This window comes from Bubalus kerabau, chromosome 8 (genome assembly GCF_029407905.1).
Source record: "Bubalus kerabau isolate K-KA32 ecotype Philippines breed swamp buffalo chromosome 8, PCC_UOA_SB_1v2, whole genome shotgun sequence".
Classification (NCBI taxonomy): domain Eukaryota; kingdom Metazoa; phylum Chordata; class Mammalia; order Artiodactyla; family Bovidae; genus Bubalus; species Bubalus kerabau.
In genome coordinates, this window is record NC_073631.1 from 27,000,829 (window position 1) to 27,007,592 (window position 6,764).

Consider the following 6,764-nt stretch of genomic DNA (forward strand, 5'->3'; position numbering starts at 1 on the left):
AGGCACTAAAGGATGCAAAGATCCTTACATTTGCCACATTTGGTTGCTTTGATTCTGGACTGAAATAAGTGACAATCAGTTAGCATTAAGTAAAATGTTAGAGATGTTTTTCTTCTGCTTCACCTTTTCCATTTGATCTCCGTTTTCATTTTAAATATGTTATATGCAAATAATTGCTCATTCTGAACTAAAACATTTCTGTTTTAAACACTCCTCTAGTTTTACTAGAAAATTGTTAGCAATTCAATAATTCAGCTAAGCCAGACATGAAAAAAGCCCAAACAGCTCCAAAGAAGTGCTCATCAGAAAGGTAATATTTTATAAGTATAGTCAGATTCCTGTCCTAAGAAATTTGTTGTATTTTTAGTAAGACAAGATTCATAGACAGGAGCTAGCTAAATAATAACACAAGAATACATAAAAAACAGATATTCTTCTATAGGTTATGAATGTAAAAAAAAAAAAATTTATGTATTAGAACTGCAAAGGTTCTATGGGCTTCCCTAGTGGTTCAGTAGTAAAGAAATCGCCTGTCAATGCAGGAGCCACAGGAGATGCAAGTTTGATCCCTGGGTTGGCAAGATTCCCTGGAAGAGGAAATGGCAACCCACCCCAGTATTCTTGCCAAGATAATCCCATGGACAGAGGAGCCTGGCGGGCTACAGTTCATGGGGTTGCAAAGAGATGGACATGGCTGAACATACACCTATGCAAAGGTTCTATAGGAAGATAAAACAGCATAAATTTTAGAGAAGTTTGAAATTTCATTTAAGGGAATGCTTATGTGTTGTCTGGACAGCAAGTTAGATCAGTAAGAATAGTCAACTGATTCCTTTTTAGGATCAAGAAAGTAGTTATTAATAGTCATGGTGTCCATCCTTTTGGGACTAGGAGAATGTTGTTGTAGTTGACAGAATCAGAAACATCAAAAAAGCATTCCATTTAGAGGAAGGTGGTGAGGTTTATATTAAATACAAGGTATTTGAGCTGATTATTGCTTTCTGAATAGATCCCTTTATTAGATGAACTGGAGTATGCATTAAAGATAAGTATAAAAGGGAGGCTTAGTTGCCAAGTGATCACTGATACTCTGATGATGAATGGGTTTCTGACAGTATAGGAGGTAACAATACAAAAATACCCATTCAGCCTTGATAGTCTCACAGAGAAAAAGAAAAGAACTCAAAACCATATGGAAGGCTTATCAGATGAAATATTAGAGAGGTTTGTAGCAAACACAGCAGATATTCGGAAAGCCAAGAGAAAAGAAAGATTTTATGAATGGGTGATGGCTAGTTTCAAATAGAGTAGAGTTACTGTGGAAGATAATAGTTGAGAAGAGACTCAGAGAAGAATACAGTTAATAGCACAGTGAATGTTTCTGCAGAATATCCCTGGATCTGGAATGCAAAGGAAAGAAGGGAATGCAGCAGTTTTCAAAAATTTGTAAATCACTCAGAAAAAAGAAAATAGTGCAGTTATCTAAAAGACAGGCAAAGGTAGTGGCAGTGCTTTTTTTTTCCCCCTCACAAAGAAACAATTTTTTAGATGTTAAAGTAGGAGGATAGAAGCTGATTATATTATCATTACTTGCTACATGTCAATATTGATTGAGTGGGTAATTGACCATTAGTTGGAAACAGTAAAATTAAGCAAAAAATAATACTTCTTGGAAGTCAGAGAGGGTGACTACAAGTAAGGAGTTTATTTAAATGAAGAGAGAGATAGAAGTATGCTACTTGTAAAATATATTTTAAAAGTCGTATCTTTTCTAAATTTGGGATGGGATTGTGGAGTTTTAATAAATTAACACTTTGATATTACAGAATATTTATTAAAGAATAATAAAAATTTATAAATAATAATAAATATTGTTTGGAGGCCTTGGTTTACCTTTTCCATGTAAATTTTTCTTTCAACCTTACTGCTTAAGGATGCTGAAATTTGATATACTGTATTCTGCTTATGGGCCTTCCCATGTTGACCTAGCGATAAAGAACCTGCCTGCCAATGCAGGAGGCCCAGTAGATGTGGATTCAGTCCCTAGGTAGGGAAGATCCCCTGGAGGAGGAAATGGCAACCCACTCCATATTCTTGCCTTAAGAATTCCATGGACAGAGGAGCCTGGTAGAGGCTACAGTCTATGGGCTTGCAAAGAGTTGGACACGACTTAGCGACTAAACAAAAACAAAATATGTAATAATGTAATCAAAATATGAGGATCAACATTCTGACCAATAAGAACTTGGTAAGTAAAGACAACTAAGCAACTCTCTCATTAGGACCTCAGAAAGTGTTAAACATGCAATTTTTAGACATTATCAGAAGAAAGTACTTTGGACTTCAGGTCAGAATTCTGAAAACTCACGCTTTCACACAAATTTATAACTTGCTTTTTCAACCTTAAATTACACTTCATCACTCTATGAAATGATCAAGAATTGACCATTAAGTTCAATAAACCTAAGTTCAACTCTCCTGTTTGCTTAAACTGAAGCTAGCATATTTTCTCAATATTATCTTAGAGGAAACAGGAAGACACATTTTGGATCTTTGAATTCTTACATAGCACATATAGGTCACTCTCTTTCTTACTTTATTTTGAACTACAAACCACTCTCTTGAAAGACATATTAATCTACAGCTTCAATCAACAATAAAGTAAATGATAATAATTTAAATGCTTACAGAAATCATCCAAAAAGTAGGAAAAGATATCTAACACAGATTTCATTTTCTTCTGGGAAATGATCTCAGAATCACAAGTATTAGATATCTAATTAGGTTGCTGTAAAGAAGTCTTTTAAAAATTACTTAAAAGTAAGGAATGATTAAGTTGTGAGATCAAGAATATACATTTTTAGGAAAAGTAAAATAACGTCTTACTATTTCACAAATATTTTGCAGTACATAAAAAGTGAGACAAAATTTCACGAAAAACAATTTTGCTGTTTTTAAAAGTTCTATGTCTCAAAAGCATAGAAAGTGACTATCATGTACTTTTGAAAACTATCTTGAAAGATTAGAAAAGTGGTCCCTGTATGTATAAATGCACTGGTGTCAAAATGTATACTAAAAGTGCAAAAATATTCGTGTAAATGCATTCCTAGGGCTCTTTTAACAAACTACAACAAATTAAATTTATTCTCCCAGAGTTCTGAAGACTAGTAGTCTGAAATCTACTACTGAAATCAGAGGTCACGCCCTCTGAAAGCACTAGGGAAGGATCATTTGTCGCTTCTCCCTACCTTCTGGTAGGAGCCAGCAACCGTTGATGGTCTTTGGTTGCAGATACACTCAAGCCTCCATCATTATGTGGCTTTGTTCACTGTGTCTCTTTTTTTCTTATAAGGAGACCAGTCATATTGGATTCAGAGCTCACTCTAATCTAGTATGACCTCATTTTAACCAATAACATCTGTAAATAACCTATTTTCAAATAAGATCATATTCTGAGGTACCAGGTGGACATGAATTGTGGAAGGATACCAATCAATCTAATAGCAAATGAAAGCATTCTGTAAAAGTGGAGTGGAAAAATAGCAATATGTCTAATCATATTTTATATATTGTTTTTTAAGCATGGTTTTGAAAACAGATAGATTGAATAATATAGACAGAAATTCAGTCACATCTTTAGGTTCCACTTCTAATTCAAGTTCTCTTGTTAATTCCACCACATCTGCAGTTACTTCATCCACTGAAGTCTTAAACTCAAAGTCATCCATGATGGTTGGAAACAGCTTCTTTAAAACTCCTGTTGATGTTGATATTTTGACCTCTTCACATGAATCATGAATGGCCTTAATGACATCTAGAATGGTGAATGCTTTCTGGAAGGTTTTCAATTTATTCTACCAGAATCCATCAGAGGAAAGGAATTATGTATGAAATTCCTTTAAAAAATGTATTTCTTAAATAATGAGAGTCAAAATTACTTCTTGATCCATGGGCTGCAGAATGGATGCTGTGTTAGCAGACATAAAAACAACATTAATCTCATTATACATCTCCATTAGAGCTCTTGGGTGACCAGGCACACTGACAATACCGACAATATTTTGAAAGAATTTTTTTTCCCCTGAGCGGTAGTCTCAACTGTGGGCTTATACATATTTAGTAAACCAAGCTTTAAATACATGTCCTGTCATCCAGGTTTTGTTGTTCCATTTATAGAGCACAGTCAGAGACAGTAGATTTAGCCTGATCCTTAAGAGTCCTAGGACTTTCAGAATGGTAAATGTGTACTGGCTTCTACTTAAAAGTTACCCACTGCATTAGGCCCTAGTAAGAAAGTCAGTTCATTGTTTGACACTTTGAAGTCAGGTGTTGACTTCTCTCTAGCTATGGAAGTTTCAGAGGGCATCTTCTTCTAATAGACAACTGTTTGTTTAGTCTACCTTGAAAAATCTGTTGTTTCGTGTAGCTACCTTCATTAGTTACCTTAGCTAGATCTTCTGGGTAATTTGCTGCAGCGTCTACATCAGCACATGTTGCTTCACCTTGCACTTTGAGATTATGGAGATGGTTTCTTTCCTTAAACCTCACGAATGAACCTCTGCTGGCTTCACACTTTTCTTCTGAGGCTTACTCTCTGCCCTCATAGAAGTGAAGTGAGTTAGAGTCCTTTTCTGAATCAGGCTTTGCCTAAAGGGAATGTTTTAGCTGGTTTTATTTTCTATCCAGACCACTAAAATTTCTCTTGTTGTTTAGTCATTAAGTCGTATCTGACTCTTTGTGACCCTATGGACTGTAGCCCACCAGGCTCCTCAGTCCATAGGATTTCCCAAGAAAGAATACTGGAGTGGGTAGCCATTTCCAACTCCAGGGGAGCTTCCCAACCTAGGGATTGAACCCGCTTCTAATGCATTGGCAGGCGGATTCTTTACCACTGAACCACCAGAGAAGCCTAAAACTTTCTCTATACAGGCAATAAGGCTGTTTTACTCTCTTAATCATTCATGTTTCACAGGAGTAGCACTTTTCATTTCTTTCAATGACTTTCCCTCTGCATTTGCAACCTGGCTAATTGTTAGGTGCAAGAGGTCTAGCTGTCCATCTATAAAGACTTTTGACATATCTTTCTCACTAAGCTTAATCATTTCTGGCTTTTGACTTAATGTGAGAGACATGATTCTTCCTTTCACTTGAACACTTAGAGGCCATTTTAGGGTTACTATTTGGCCTAATTTCAATATTGTTGTGTCTCAGGGAATATGTAGGCCCGAGGGGAGGGAGAAAGACTGGGAACAGCCAGTTGGTGAAGCAGTCAGACACATATACTTATTAAGTTTGTAGTCATTTTGTCATAGTTCATGGCACTCCCAATAGCAACATTAAAGATCTTTGGTGATAGATCACCATAAGCAATATAATAATGATGAAGAAGCTGAAGTTGAATGGTTCTATGAAGACCTACAAGACCTTTTAGAACTAACACCCAAAAAAGATGTCCTTTTCATTAGAGGGGACTGGAATGCAAAAGTAGCAAGTCAAGAAACACCTGGAGTAACAGGCAAATTTGGCCTTGGAATATGGAATGAAGCAGGGCAAAGACTAATAGAGTTTTGCCAAGAAAATGCACTGGTCATAACAAACACCCTCTTCCAACAACACAAGAGAAGACTCTACACATGGACATCACCAGATGGTCAACACCGAAATCAGATTGATTATATTCTTTGCAGCCAAAGATGGAGAAGCTCTGTACAGTCAACAAAAACAAGACCAGGAGCTGACTGTGGCTCAGATCATGAACTCCTTATTACCAAATTCAGACTTAAATTGAAGAAAGTAGGGATAACCACTAGACCATTCAGGTATGACCTAAGTCAAATCCCTTATGATTATACAGTGGAAGTGAGAAATAGATTTAAGGGCCTAGATCTGATAGATAGAGTGCCTGATGAACTATGGAATGAGGTTCGTGACATTGTACAGGAGACAGAGATCAAGACCATCCCCATGGAAAAGAAATGCAAAAAAGCAAAATGGCTGTCTGGGGAGGCCTTACAAATAGCTGTGAAAAGAAGAGAAGCAAAAAGCAAAGGAGAAAAGGAAAGAAATAAGCATCTGAATGCAGAGTTCCAAAGAATAGCAAGAAGAGATAAGAAAGCCTTTCTCAGTGATCAATGCAAAGAAATAGAGGAAAACAACAGAATGGGAAAGACTAGAGATCTCTTCAAGAAAATTAGAGATACCAAGGGGACATTTCATGCAAAGATGGGCTCGATAAAGGACAGAAATGGTATGGACCTAACAGAAGCAGAAGATATTGAGATGGCAAGAATACACATAAGAACTGTACAAAAAGATCTTCACAACCCAGATAATCACAATGGTGTGATTGCTGACCTAGAGCCAGACATCCTGGAATGTGAAGTCAAGTGGGCCTTAGAAAGCATCACGACGAACAAAGATAGAGGAGGTGATGGAATTCCAGTTGAGCTATTTCAAATCCTGAAAAATGATGCTCTGAAAGTGCTGCACTCAATATGCCAGCAAATTTGGAAAACTCAGCAGTGGCCACAGAACAGGAAAAGGTCAGTTTTCATTCCAATCCCAAAGAAAGGCAATGCCAAAGAATGCTCAAACTACTGCACAATTGCACTCATCTCACATGCTAGTAAAGTAATGCTCAAAATTCTCCAAGCCAGGCTTCAGCAATATGTGAACCATGAATTTCCTGATGTTCAAGCTGGTTTTAGAAAAGGCAGAGGAACCAGAGATCAAATTGTCAACATCTGCTGGATCATGGAAAAAGC

At 36.7% G+C, this 6,764-nt stretch overlaps 1 pseudogene; it reads right to left on the reverse strand.

The window, feature by feature from the left end:
• Positions 1 to 3,551: 3,551 nt before the first annotated feature.
• Positions 3,552 to 5,166, reverse strand: LOC129658814 (tigger transposable element-derived protein 1-like; annotated as a pseudogene).
• Positions 5,167 to 6,764: the final 1,598 nt, after the last annotated feature.